A 15,250-nucleotide genomic window follows, 5' to 3' on the forward strand; every position below is an offset into this window, starting at 1 on the left:
TTCACCCACTATACACAATCTGAAGGGGGGGGGGGGGGGGAAGAGAGAGAAACAACCACCTGAACAAATAACCTAACTCTCAAGTATAGATCTGTATCAGTCAAACCAAAGATTGTTTTGTTATTAATCAGAATAAGAGAATCAAAAATGAAGTAATTTCTTTCTTTTAAATATCAAATGCATTGAAGCAGCAGTAATTTATTTTTATGTCATTATTTCTTTTGATACTATGCAAAATACCATTTCTAAATGCTGGCTTTCTAAAAACATAACCATTAGGATAGTTGTTACATATTTAATTTCATGCTCCACTCAGCATAAAGCAGTTGAGAGACTGCCAGCCAGAGCAAATTAAGTAACCGGTTAGATAATTTCCTGCTTAATTGAAAGCAGGTAGTTTTTAAAAGTAATAATTGATTTTGTTTCTAATGAGTGTGTAGCTATTTCTTCCTTTTTCTATTCATGTTATTAAACAAGATTGCACTAAACCTTTGTACACCGTTAATGACAGGCACAGGAGGGAAAAAACTGGAGAATACTGTTTATTTAATATTTTAGATTCCAGTTGCCATAAAAAAAAAACCACAGCGGAATGACATCTCAGTATTGGTCTTCCACTTCAAGATCATTGCCTCAAGATCTAATCCAGGTCAAAAGTTCTTACCTTCATGCTCTTCAGGGGTAAGAAATGAGCCAGCAATCTCATCTTAGTTCAAAGGGAAGAAGCATCAATCATCCTAGCAGACAGTAACTGACCCCAGGAAAAAAAAAAAAAAAAAAAAAAAAGGTGTTCTGGAACTACTCCTTTCCTTTTACTTTGAGAAATGGTCACTCCAAAAGAAAGCTGTGATGCCTAAAGACAGCAGATAAAGAAATCTTTGACTGACACTGTTATATGATTTGGTTAAAAAGGACTTAATTCTCCACGACAGTTGAAAAAGCATCTGTCACAAGCAGTTAATTCACTTGAAAATTATATTTAAAAACAAAAGAATAATTGTTCTATTAAAATGTTTGAACAAAATATTTCATTTTCTGATCTAAAGAAAAAATTTAGATGACTGTGTCCATCTTTTTTTCTTCCGCTTCTTTGAAAATTAACAAAAGGGAAAGTACGTTCTACATGCGTAGAAAGTATTCCTGCAAGCTTTGTATTATAATCCAATGTTTTGACAAGTTAATATAAGAAATAGTCAAATTCCAGTATGACTCATTTTAGACTCCATCCTCATAACTGTTGAGCACCTGACTGCTTCCCTTCCACAGGTGCAGATATATAAGCAACAATTCCCTGAAGTGAGTGATACAAAACAACTCAGGAGTCTAAAATCAGTAACAGATCTGTATAAATACCAGAAGCTATAGCATCATATATACATACACACATAGTAGATTTATAACCACCACAAAATGCTGAGATGATTCTCCCAATGAAAAATCATCGGTGATTTCATGCTGGTGGGTATTTCCCATATTGCTGTTGCCAATTATTGCACTGAGACAATTAAGAACTGCACCAGGTAGAGCAAGCAAGAGTTCTGCAGCCTGTCAGGAGCTTGATCCATGCATTACTGAAAGTATTATATGTGTGGTTCTAAGTATTAAATCTGGTACTTATTACACAAATCCTTCTTCTGAATTTACCACCTTACATGCAAAGATTTAAAGAAAAACGCTCTATCCTCACAGAACAAAATAAAGAGGGATGCAAGGGTATCATAAGATTTGGGGTTATCTTCTTTAGTTTATGCTAAGAAACTACAGTCACTGGCATTTGCTAGTATGCCAAATGACAAGAGATTTTTTGGTTTACCCACACTGACAAATCTCTAAAGCAGTTAATAATCTTAACAGCAACGCTATGATTTTTTTTTTTCTGAAAATCACAGTTGCTAACCATAATGAATTCTCCTTTAATTTAAAGGTCATCAATACAGTACTTAGAGTTTGCCTATTCATACACATGACACTAACTCATGCCTGTATTCTTGATAACACTCCCCTCTTTTTCTCACGTGAGTACATACGTACAAATAGAGCTTAAACTTATTTACATGTAGACATCGATGTACGCACCTCAATCTGTAATAGCGTGGTCTAGAATGGTTGGGGAGGGAGGTCAATGAGTTCAAAAAAGGTATTTAATTCAAAGAAAAAAAAAAAGAATAAGCCATGCAGTTAATCCCCAGCAAGCACCTGAAAAACACCCTGCCATCATGTACTGCTTTTGTAACTGTCTTGGTTTGGGCCAGGTTGGCTGACGACAAGACAACAGATGCTCTCCCCCACCTCTCATTCCATGGAGAGGAAGAAGAAAGACAAAGAGATTTATGAGTTTAGAAAAAGCTAAACTACTTTAATGAAATATTAATAATGAAATAAAAAGGAAATAATGAAAAAGATACAATAAATATAAATATATATACAAAACCGTACCAAGGTCCCAGAGAGATGTCACCAGCAGGCACTGGGAGAACTTCCAGATTGATTCGTCTCAGTGGGAGACCAGTGGGAACTGGATCCCGGAACACACTGATGGGGATCGAAGGTAGACCAACTGACAGGGTCTTCCGCGAGCATCAGTCATCAAAGAAAGAGAACCATTGAAGGGAAGCCAACCTGAACCCTTTGAACCCTCAGCTTTTATACTGAGCATGGCAGATGGGATGGAATACCCTATTAGTCAGTTTGGGTCACCTGACCTGCCCATTCCTTCCCACAGGTGTAAACCCTCTATGGGGTAAAGAACCCAGTCAAGCTGACCCTGGTTGCCACAACAACAAGTAAGAGCAAGAGCCTCTCTCACTGAACAGAAAGTTGGCTCTGCTCCACCCCAAACCAGGACAGTAACATAATCATCACAGGGGCAAAACAGCTCTAAAACTTCCAGAGTTTCTCTACTTTGGATTAGAAGTGCTTCTCACATGTCACCACTTCTGAAGCTAAACGCTGTTGTTCCTATCAGTTCAAGTTTTCAATTCTCAGAGTAAAAGAAATTAAATCCAACATACAGAGAAATAGTGCAAATTCTGACACAAATTAGTTTGTCTCATGCAATGAAATCACACGTTTCATGTTTACTGTTACAGTTGTTTTCAGTTCAGCAACAGGATTAGGGCTGATTTACAATCTCCCAATATTTATAGCATTTCATAATCCTCCTTTTCTTTTATTAGAGATCAAAGGAAATGACCATTAACATGCAAATTGTTCGTCTGTCCATCACAGACCTTAGGCCAGAGTCATTTACAGATCAAACTTGTACAAACAGAAGTTGTGGGAAAGGAAGACAGAAAAATAGGAAGAAGTAGAAATATGACGTGGATATGTGAAAACTGAAGGTAGGAGAGGGGGACTTGCTTTACTTCATGATATCCAAATGAATACTTCAGGACCAAGCTGGATGGGGCTTTGAGCAACCTGGTCCAGTGGGAGGTGTCCCTACCCATGGCATGGGTGTTGGAACTAGATGATCTTTAAGGTCCCTTCTAACTGTAACCATTCTATGATTCTATGAATGGTGACTCCAGTAAAAAGTTCTGATGCTTAAGGACAGTAGAAAAACTTCTGGCAGATATTTCCAACACCTTCCTCCCTGCTGCCTCTCCTCCTCTCCTCCCCCTCCCCCCCCTAGAAAAAAAGACTTCACTTTTTATATTAATCCAAATATATATTTATCCAGTCCCCTTCAGGTACTGGAAGGCCACTATAAGGTCTGCCAGGAGCCTTCTCTTCTCCAGGCTGAAGAGCACTACATCGAATAATGACCACAGGTCACAACCATGTGAGCTGTAGCTGACCACAATACCTATATGAGCTATTTTTAAAATCACCCCTAATTGATCCCAACTTACAAGTTCTCAGTTTTCCACTAAACTTGTGCCATGAGCTCATGCCAATTAATCTGTAAATACCATCTTAAGAGTAAATCTAATTTCTGAATTACTTTCTGTAATTACTTAAGTGCAGCTATTTTCCCCCACAAGCTTTAGAAAGAAAAAGAGTCATTAATGATTACGAATTTATAACGATAGATTAAGATCTAATAAATCATAATGATACTGAGTAGGAATTTATATTAAAAACATTCGTAATTATAAGAAAAGTTAACTGTTCTAAAATCCATGGATGAGGACTATGAAATCTGTTCTGTGGAACAGAGACAATACTGCATAACCAAACAGGTTAAAAGTTTTGGGGGAAATTAGAGACAAATAACATAAATCGGTGTCCTCAGAAGTATATTTATGTATGTGCAGACACACTAATTCCAACCTCTAGCTTCTTTGCAGTTTCAGACTGCAGTTAATTTGCTCCTAAGACAACTGGGCTACAAGAACGAGAGTTTCTAGACAAAAGCATAGTTCTAAGCTTGTCTTATCCAAATGACCTCAACCAGAATTTTACCATCAGCTGAAGAATTCTGTCAAGTTCTTAGGAAATACAAAGTCATAGCAGCAAAGAACGATGTCTCCTTTATCAAGTTAGATATTTGAAGAGGGAGCCTGGCTGACGGAGTCTTGAACAGATCAGGATTAATTACAACTTCTAGGAAAGAGAACAATCCCCTGTTCTTGCTCCAGTCTTAAGAACTAATTAGCCTGGAGAAGTCTGCACAAAAGCTAGAGTAAAAGTTGAGGTGCCTCTTGGAACACACCATGCTTATTCTTACCTTTTTCTGAGAGTTTATAGTTCTGATCAGGTGACCCTGTGTATCATTTAGACTTACCTGACAGTCAACCTGGGATCGCAGCTGCCACATCTGAAAGGAAGATACAGAATATCTACCTGCTAATACTGCTGATTTTCTATAGAAACTGTGGCCAAAACAAATAAACTTATTAAAACGTTAAATAGAGTTTCAATAACTCTAATAGCTATACAAATAAAACTTGACTTTGTACTGTTAAAATCTTCACAAAAATTCATAGCAAGTTCCACACAAAGGCTATCATACAAGTTGACTTGTGCGCAAGGTCATATTTAAGGATAAATCAATTTAAAATTAAGCACAATGGGTAGACCTACTTTCTCAATGGTTATTAATCTCAAACCATCTTCCCTAACCACCCTTATGAATGTGTCCCCCACAGGAAAAGAGAAATGGGGGAGGGGGTGGGAGGGGGGAAGGAGTGTGGGGAGAAGAGTACATTAAAGAAGACATGAAATCCATCACACCATCTATCATACAGTAAGGTAACCAGCTACATAGTTTTCACTTTAGTATTTTAAATCTGCACTGGTAGTTCCTAAGGAAAAATAGCACAACATAGGTTGGCCAAACAACAACAACAAAGTCTGTTTATACGTTATTAGATCCCTGAGGGCTTAAAGGGAAGTATCTTTTATCCCCTGAAGGGAGAACAGAAATGTTTATAAAAACCCAATCAAACATACAAACAAAAAAAAAAAAACCTACTGAATAAAATATAGCTGTACTGTGAAAAATTTATCTATTCTCCCTCCTCTCTCAAATAGCAGCACTGCTATGGGTCTCAGCATTTAAAGGCCCCATTGGCAGGAGTAGCCATGACTTAAGACAGGATCGTAGTTACTAGCTGGGCTCTGCTGCAGAGGCTACACTTCCTTATGGTCGCACAGGATACCCTTCAGGGTAACCAAGTTAGCCTCTGCCCCAGTGTTATATGGAGTTCTTCCCTACCAGCTGGTTTCACTGACAACTCAATAGTTTTCTCTTAAGTGAAATGAAATTTTGGCAATCTGTCATATTGATCAGTGCTCAGAGCCTGTGCCCATGGGTACTGTTGGGCAGAGTCAGGCAGGTGTCTGGAGGGCAGCTTGCCTGGCTTTTGTCTACCCCTACTTTACGTACAACACTGATGGGTTTTATTGACTTTGTGCTGCAGCGCAGTGTTTGAGGGTACCGTATGCCATGACAGACCAGAGGAAGAGGAAATGGATCTTGCAGGACTGAGTTTCTAACTCAGAATGCCTTGAAGTGAATGGTGTTATCCTTCCTCCAGGACTGACTGTTTGGCCAGGTTACAGGGAGCAATCTCCTCTCTCTTCAACCTTGGCCAGTACTTTCATGTTGTCACTGACCCCTGTCTTGGACACCAAAGAAGGAACTTCCCAGACAATAGTGCTCCAGTTGTTGAAAGCCCTGAATAGGAATCCATCACCAGAGGGAACCTCCAGCTGGTAGTGCTCCAACTGTGAACATCCTGGATGGGATTCTGTTGCTGGGGGAACCTCCAGCTGGTTGTGCTCCAGAGGTGAAGGTCCCAGACAGATATCCAATGTGTCCATGGTACAGTAACTGAATAGGAAGAATGTCAGGAGTGGTGGAACATCCAAAGACTCAGCAGAAGAAAGCAGCTTGGCTCTTCCTCTGAAGAGCCCTATTAACATTGGTAGCCGTTTTCCATAATTTGCATGCCACATGGACGATTACTTGCTTTGAATATATATAAACTAGATCTGCAGGGTTGTTCATGATCTGGGTGAAAGGAGGCCTGTGCAAACCCTGTAGGAAGGACAGTAGGTAGGACATGAAAAGGGAACTCTATAGCCATGATGTGTCGTTTCAACCCACTGACATTTAACTTACCAGCTTTAGTTAGCTGAATATGCCACCTCACCTAAATGGAACATGAAAATTATGCGTGTTCATTAAATAGACTGGAATTTCAAGGTTAGAATGCTTAATTTCCTGTTACTGTTCATTCCAGGAAAATGTACATTATTTAGTAATGTACAAATTAATTCACACAAATTAATTAATTTTATATTACATTATTAGGAACCAAATTGGAGGGGTTGTATATTTTATGTATACATACATGCACACAACACACAAGAAACATTTTTTCACACAGTTAACACGGTTCATAAAGTTAACACAAACACTCTCATGACCAAGCCCAGGCATTGGGCAACTCTAGGGATGCAACGACACATAATAAAAATGTGTTCTTTTTCATTTCTTATCCCAGTTTAAAGCCTGGAATATAACTCTCAGCCCTGGACCTCCTTTCATCTCCTTACTCACAATCAGAAATAGAGATAGATCTAAAATCCTGCCCATTTCATAGATTCTCTCCAGCACTACCTTCTCTCTAAGGCCACCTCACAAAACAGCGCTCACGTAGGCTATGTGGAGCCAAACAAGAGACTTCTGTGCTTGTTGCACTACATAAAACCATCCCAAATTACTAACCACATATCTGACAAGGAAATATCTTTTGCATCCTGAAAAATCTGAGTAAACCATGGTAAGAGACTCTGAACTGACACTATTGTGTCTTCTGTGAAAAAGGCAGATCCTGCGCTACCCTACAGGTGACATGGGTCTCAGACAAAGACTGAAACAGTCAGTTTGTCAGTAGGCCTGCCACTGGGAAGCACAGCCATGTCCTCAACTCATGCACCTTGCGGAGAGAGTTATGTTTTCTCTGTGAACACTCCACAGGAGCTTCTTCCTCCATACTATAGCTCGTAGCTTAGGCTGCCTTAAAATACAACCTTTAGCCCTCTACCTTCTTGAATGGGCCTAGAGGGCTCATGACAATCTAATCCCACAAAACAGGATAAGAACTTTTGACTTACTGGCACCCAGCATCCCTTGGCCTTTAAGCAAAAAATTAAGAGAAAAACTGGTTCAGAATGAGACAGCGTGTTTGAATATATTCCAGTTATCAGAAGCATGAGCCATGAAGCCCAGTAATGCAAACAAGCTCCAAAGATGAAATTTCTGAGTCTAACTTAGCTGTCACCAATGTATCCAGGTAAGCATTTTGCACTACTGACAAAGAAAGTGCATCAAAGACGGTTTATGAATCAATAAACAGTTTCTAGCACATTAAAAGCTTTCAATATAATTATTTATTTTTACACTACGAGATTCTTTCCTTCTTGGATAAAGCACATTCTATAGACGCAACTGAAGTTTATGCTTCCCATATTTCTTTATCAAGTCACTGCCACCATCACAATATATAGCTAGTCCTGTTTTGGAAAATGGGAATTGTTTGTTTGTATTTCAAATGGATGAGAAAAGCATAAAAAGCTTTGAACATGTCTCATAGGCATGTTGGCCCACACTACTGCACCAAAAGAAGTCCTCCAAGTTCAAAACTGACTGCCAAGGCTGCATACATGACATTTGCTATTTCAGTTCCTACGGGAGGGTCCAGATAAGATCCTTATGGGTAAGGAATAACACTAGACAATCTCTAGCCAAAGATTTCAGAGAATTTACTTTTGGAAGTACTGACAATGGCCCTGATCCAGTAAAGAGCGAAAGAACATAATTTAAACACTTTGCTAGATCAGAACTGTAGCATGCAATGGAAGAGAACACAAATATCTGACTATTACAAAGACTGAAAGGGGGAACACGCAAGCACAGTTAAAGTATAGTACTACAGTCAGTTTTTCCTATAGTAAATCCCATGTTCCCGTGGATCTGCTCCCTTACCCACAAGAAAAATTAATGGCAAAGTGTCAGGGTACGGACGTAGTCTTAAACACAATCACTTTGTGCTACTTAGTCTCTCTCTGTAAACTTCCCTCTTAATGCTTTTAATGACATTTTCTGCCCAATCGCATTTTAGCTTAAGCATCTACACATACACCACCAGATAAAGTAAATCTGCAGATACACCACAGGTGATGAGTTGTAGATCAAGAACGCTGAAGCAACAGAGGCACCAGCATGAGCTCCATGCAGAGCCAATTCAGCTCTGATTGAGTTCATTAGCTCCAGCTGCATCCCAGACCACTGCAGATTCACAGCCATACAAGTACTTTGATGCAACATAGAACACGAACGCATCTCGTAGAGCTTGCCCAGTTTATCCCTACACTGTGCTCCCAGAAGAGCTAGGCAGCAAAGTCCAGATGGATTTGAGAGGGCCTGGGATGGAGTTGGTGCTATTAATGCCAGGCTGGACTCAGTCTCAGCCCTTGGCTGGGCACAGCACAAATCCAGCCTGGACCCAGAACTGTAGCTGAGCTCACCTCTGTGCACTGTGGAGCACAGCATGTGGATGGTGCATCTGGAGTCAGGCTGAATCAGTACCCCCAGCTCAGCACCAACCACACTGAGGTACAGGAGCAAGCTCAGAGAAAAGCAACAAAGCTGGCGAAGGATCTAGAGCACAGCTCCTATAAGGAGCAGCTGAGGGAACTGGGATTGTTTAGCCTGGAGAAAAGGAGGCTGAGGGGAGACCTTCTTGCTCTCTACAACTACCTGAAAGGGGGCTGTAGCGCGGTGGGGGTCAGTCTCTTCTCCCATGTAACAGGCAATAGGACAAGAGGAAATGGCCTCAAGTTGCGCCAGGGGAGCTTTAGATGGGATATTAGGAAAAATTTCTTCACTTAAAGGGTTATCAAGCATTGCTACAGGCTGCCCAGGGAGGTGGTTGAGTCGCCAACCCTGGAGGTATTTAAAACAATGGTATAAAACAATTCTATGACTCTATGCAGTCAGGCCTGAGTGTGGACACTGGCTGTGCTGGGTTCCTCAGCACTCCTGGTAACAGGAACTCAGTGTAGACACACCCAAACAGGCACAGATCTGGTTCAGCAGGACTTAACGCTTTGCTTTGGTTCTGTAGGGTAAGAAAGCAGCTGGACTGCATCCAGACTCATACTCAGTGCTAGATGTTCCAGACTCACAGTAGGTCCTAATGAACTAATCAGACATCGTTGCAACATACCCTTTAGCTCACATCAGTGTTTCCACAGGGCTCACCTCCCCAGCATCACTTACACTACTTTGCTCTGCCTCCTTTGTACAAGATCCAGCTCTCCCGAGTCTAGGTGCAGCTCCCTAAGAAAACACATTATAGAAAGGTAAGATGTGAAGACGCAAAAAAGACTGAGCCTGAGGCATAAAAGCATCACAATACCAGTGCAAAAGAAACCCCCAAATTAGCAGAAGTTACTCCAGGTATATCAGAACAGATATGCTGTGATTGCATTATACAGAGACCATCTTTATATCAAGATGCCAGCACACCAGCCTGGTTCTTTCACATCTAAAGCATTTGGTTACAATGAGTTATAATTTGTTATAACAACGTTAATAAATTAAAAGCACAAAGGGGCAATTACAATCCCATTAAAACATTCTGTAATTTTGGAAAATTAATGTTTCACTAAGTCTTCATTTTTACGGATAAATTGAGTCAGAACTGTGCTGTTCTTACACTGTGCTAACTAGTATCAGCGCTAAGCTTTTTTGGAACCATATGGAAAGCTATCAATTTTTTTTTTTCAAGTACGATTCTCATCACTTTGTTTAATATCACTACAAATTACACAGGCTAATATTTACAGATGGTTTCATGTAGGAACTGTGAATCAACAAACTGCAAGGCAACAGGTAGTAACTATTCATTCTCAAAGGCAGTGTTGGGAGCTACCTGCCAGAGGGCTGTACAGAACACCAGGAATCTCTCTCACTTCTAATTCCTCATTTGACTCAGTGGCCCTTTGGGACTTTGGGAAGTCACAAGGGGCCAAACTGCAGCAACACAAAACCGAAGCATGAGAATTTTCTGAATTACATACAGAAAAAAAACCCCAAAACCATGCCAAAAACCAAAAAAAAAAAATAAAAGAAAATCACAGGATTGGCTTCAAAAGTCACAAGATCTTTTCATGTTATACTGTAGGTTCATTTTATTTGTCTCCCGGTGCTTCTACTTCAAGATTCAGTCAACTCAGACTTCAAAAGTTTTCATTATGGACACTAAATATAGAACAAATATCTATTTGATCAATAAAAGGGGATATTCACAAAGTTTGACATCAGCCCTAGGTCTTTCACAGAGACATCAAGCATTTTAAGTTTCTCACATGAGTTTGGAAAGCCTACAGCTTTTAAGCTTTCTAAACATTCAGTATCAGATTTTCATATACTTGACCACACTACCGGGGAAAAAATGCTTCACCCTTGGGCAGCTAAAGAGAAATGAGTTTTCAAGAGTACTCGGCACACAGCACTCTGGTACCATGTTTTCATGCAGTCCTTCTCCCACCATCTCCAAAAGGGTATCACACCACTGCAGAGAGGAGCACCAAGATGATCAGAGTCAGATCCGATTCCACACAGGAGAGATTAAAGGAACATATTTTCTTCAGCACAAAAAAAAAAAAAAAGAAAAAAAAGGGGCAATTAGGGAGAATATGGTAGAGATCAGTAAAATCAGTGTCAAAAAGGTGAACATGGAAGTTGCTCGCTCCTTATAGTGCAAGAATTAGGAGGTGCCAATTATAATTATCAGCTGACAGATTTTTCGAGCAACTGAACTGAATTTTCTGTTCACGTAACACCCAGCAGAACTGTGGAACTCATTGCCACGGACACCAAAAAATAAAGAGAACCAAAGCATTCACGCAGAAAGGCCCGCGGATGGCCATCAGACACAGTCGCTGCCACCTGCGAGCCAGAGAGCCCTTTCACGAGTCGACCCCACAGATGCTGGACCAGGGGTGAGCCGCCCCGAGAGAAAGTAGAGAGGGGCTCCCTCTCCCTCTCCCTCTCCCTCTCCCTCTCCCTCTCCCTCTCCCTCTCCCTCTCCCTGGGCAGCCCCCCACCCCATTCCCGTCCCGAGGGGCGCAGGGTACGCGCCCACACGACCCAGCTCCGGGCTGCAGGACCCCCGACCCTCCCCCCCCGCCATCCGCCTCCCGCCTCACAGCAGACCCCTCCCCAGCAAAAGCCGCCCCCTTTCCTTGGCTCTTGGGTTCAAAGGTGGGGGGTGTGCTGGGGGGGAAGGGGGAGGGTGCGAGGGCGCGCACGCACGCGCGCTCCCGCGGCCGGGCAGCTGGAAGTCATTGCCCGGGAGATTGGCGTCCGCGTTGCCATGGCGACCGCCCGGGCGGCGCCAGCTGGGCCGCAGTGTGAATGGGTGATGTCACGCGCCCGGCGCCGGCCAGTCTGGGCCGCCCGGGCCCAGCCATCAGCTGGGGAGAGGGCGGGGGTGCGGGGGGTGGCGAGCGGGACACCCCCCCCACACCCCTCCCGCAGCCCCACGCACCCCACCGCCACGCGTGATGGGGGGGGGGGGACACGACACGGGGGGAAGGTCGGCGTTTCCGCGGGGCTGCGGCGGCTCGCATCCTCTTGGCCCCCGCTCTAAAGGTTGTCGCCCGGGCCCTGCCAGCTCGCCGCTGTGTGAATGGGGATGTCGGCCGTGTCCCCTCTCAACGCGCCCCCAGGCGCTTTTAGGGAAAAAAAATTTAAAAAAAAAAAAAAAAAGTTCTTTCCTGCAGGAAAGGAATCGAGGGGCTTTTCCAGTGCGCTCCGGGCACGGTTTAGAAGCCCTGCCAGCCCGCCCAAACTTTCCCCCCATTCAGCCCCGAAGTTTCCCACTGCTTTTCAGTAACGAGATTCCCACACTGCAGAGCACACTGCAATTATATTTACAATTTAGCCGGTTTCTGTAAAACATCCTCTCAAGCTCGCAATGAGCATTTACTTCCCATATGAAATTCTTCATTACTTTCCTACTCCGGTTCTTCATGAGCGGATGCAGTTTTAACCGAGGGAGTTAGGCTTAGAATGGGAAAATCAGATTGTTCCTTAATGTAGGTAGTTATTTACATGGATCCACTCTTTACATTCGTTTCAGTGGGTTCAGGACAAAGACCACTCAGCAAAAGCCAGTGTAACTGTTTTGTGACCCAGCAGGAGACGCAGGTTGGGTTTAAACACAAATTTCTCTCAGTTTAAAGGCATTAAACTGTTGCAGAGCGCAGTGAATGAACAGGCCCCCCATCTGTCAGTCAGAAACTACAGCTCCTCTGTCTTTTATCATCATCACACAGCACCTCTAGCTGTGGCCCTCAGAGCCTGCATGCATGGGAGCCCTTCCAGGCCGAGGAGGAGGAGATGTGACATTAGGTTCCTTGCTCAGTAAAATCTTCGAGCAACTTAATTACACAGTTTTGTGTTTTACTTCGCTTGGCATTTGCTGAGTAGCTGTTTGCGGTCTGGCAGGTGGGATGCTTCCAATGGTTTTCATTGTAATTCCACTTATTTTAATTCTCCTGTTAATAAACTGGTTTGCTGCATTAGTTCTCAGGGAAGAAAAGGAGATTGAGTCCAAACCTTTAGCAATAATTACAACCTCTTGCAGTCACACAGAAGCCTTCAAAGGCAGGAGAAACTCTTGCTGAACGTCACCCATCGGATTGCAGACCCTTTTAGCCGAACCTTGTTGCAGCAAAGGCTCAGCCACCTGAAAGAGCAAGAGCAGCAGCGTGGCAGGAGGCACCTGGGGAGCAGCACCCCCTTGACACAGGGCTGGGGTGGGCAAAGGGCCCTGTGGGGATGGGACGCAGGCTCCCCGGGGCCAGCCACTGATCGGGAGGACAGGGAGGGAACCCGTGCATCCCAGCCCTAACACTGAGAATGGGTTTTTAAATCAATTCAAGCGATGCAGATTCTGTCTGTGGGCAAGGTGAAAGCTAAACCCCCTGCAAGAGTCTGCGTGCAAAGGGACCTTGCAGTCAGTGTAACATATCAGGAGCAATGGCATCGTTCACGGGTGTACAGCTAGGTGTTAGGACAGGCACGTACATATCACTGCAAACACTGATTTATCTGAGGTCAGCCAATACGCACGCATGTTACAGGATCAAACATTCATTTTTCTCTAGTTTGCAGGACACTCTGGAAATTGGAGGGTGGCAAGTAAGCTGAGTTTATGTAAATATGATTTCAGTGTGAGGCTCAAGTTAAATATTTCTGATTTTAACTGCTTGATATGATGTCTAAATCTAAGTGACCCGTACCCTTTAAAATCTTACTGGGATTTTAACACTGCATGCTTTTGACGACTGCTTAAGGGAAATTAATCTAAGAACAATCATTGACAGTCAGCCATCTCCATTAGGTATATTTGCAGTAAACGAAATAAATTCCAGCTGGTGGGGGAAGGGAGAGAGTGTCCTGAGAAACTAGCTCCTCCGCTCCCATTGATCATCACCTGCACTGGACTTCATACAGCAGTTTAATCCTATTCTCTCCCTCAAAGGTTTCAAGCCTCTGCAAGATCCTGACTGCTAGGGAACAAAGACTGGTATGTGGTTCCCTCAAAGGTCAGTCATTAACCTGCTCCAACAACAGTTTTAGGAAGATCAAGGCAATGAAGAAAAACTAAGAAAAAGCACTTTCACTTTGGAATGAATTGTTCAAAATGCCCTTATACATTCAGTTTTATTCCCTTTCAGCTCCGCACTTTTTAGTTCCTGCACGTATTTATTTCTCATCAGGAATAATGGCAAGATTTGCTCTCCCAGAGATTTGACCTTAAGTTTATTCTAGCCACAACACTATAGACCATTTCATCAATTATGAATGTACTCGTGTATAGAGGAACTGGTAAGCCAGCTCAGTAATGCTACCTTGTTCTGGAGACTTACCCTTATAAATAAATTAGGGGCATATCTTTATAAAATACCAAAAAGAAATAGAAGATGAAAGAGAGAAGGGGAGGGAGAGAGAAAGAGGAAAAGAAAGAAAGAAAAAAAGAAAGAAAGAAAGAAAGAAAGAGGAAAAAGAAAGATGGAAAGGAAACAGAAAACCTAGAAAGCCACATTTTTCAAAAGATAAAAGAACAGAAGCTAATATCAAAAGTGGTTTCTCTGTGATTTGTATTTTCTGTGCATGTGTGTCTGTGTGTGTGAGACGATACACTGGACTTGCAGTAGCCAGACTATCAATAAGACATTTATTTCCATAAGTTATTGATGACCCTTTAGCTCACAAGTGACAGGCCAAAGTAGAGCCACAAGCAACTTCTGAAAGGTCATCAATAACAACTGAAAATAAATGTTTTATCCAGTGCTTGCCCATTGTGTGTCCTGTTTATGCAATGCCAGTTTAAGTTTCATCTGGCATAGTTTTTAAAGGGCTGTAACTACTCTAGTTCCTGTCTGTAGCAACCAGGTCTTCCAGCAACAGAGGAAGGAGGACATGCACACACAAACACACATCCTCACTTGCTTGCTCATACGTTTCATGGAGTACCTTTTGTCAGCTGCAGAGGTAAAAGCATGCATCTCTCAGCACATCAGGATGAAAGAGTATCCTGAAGAGTGAAAGGAGAGACTGCCACCTTACTAAAACATTAAACACCGTGGAGAATCCTGATGCTGCAAGTGTAAGATCATTCAGAAGAAAGAAGATACAGAGGGGACAGGGAATAAAAAAGGAGAAGCTGAGATGCAAGGTTGTAAATAAATCATACCTCATACTAAGATTAAAAATACA

Source organism: Numenius arquata, chromosome 4 (assembly GCF_964106895.1).
Source record: "Numenius arquata chromosome 4, bNumArq3.hap1.1, whole genome shotgun sequence".
Classification (NCBI taxonomy): domain Eukaryota; kingdom Metazoa; phylum Chordata; class Aves; order Charadriiformes; family Scolopacidae; genus Numenius; species Numenius arquata.